This window comes from Egretta garzetta, unplaced genomic scaffold (genome assembly GCF_000687185.1).
Source record: "Egretta garzetta isolate BGI_Z169 unplaced genomic scaffold, ASM68718v1 scaffold123, whole genome shotgun sequence".
Classification (NCBI taxonomy): domain Eukaryota; kingdom Metazoa; phylum Chordata; class Aves; order Pelecaniformes; family Ardeidae; genus Egretta; species Egretta garzetta.
The window spans coordinates 232,548-232,893 of record NW_009259182.1 but is presented as its reverse complement, the minus strand read 5'-3'; positions in this window follow the sequence as shown (position 1 = coordinate 232,893).

Here is a 346-nt window from a genome sequence, read left to right as displayed (position 1 = left end):
TGCTCGCGTGTGAATTTTGTGGTAGAGGTAGCGTGGGGAAGGGGAGGGAGGAGAGAGGCACTGAATGGTTGAATTTAATCAATAAAGTGTCTGAAAAGAGTTGTCGAGATTTGATTCTCCCCTTTGCTCGTTTAACCTGCGCTTTAAGGTTCATGCATAACACCCGGCCGTGGTGTGTGTGCGTTTCGGGGGGCGGTGTGCTCCTGGGTTTAAAGAAGGGGATTATTGCCAAGGAAGAGACACAAAAGAGGCAGTTTTAAGACGCTGCGGCTCCCTAAAGCCTTGCAGTTTTACAACCAAGCAGCAGCGAAACAAACTTTCTGGCAGAAGTTTCCTGACGTTCGGG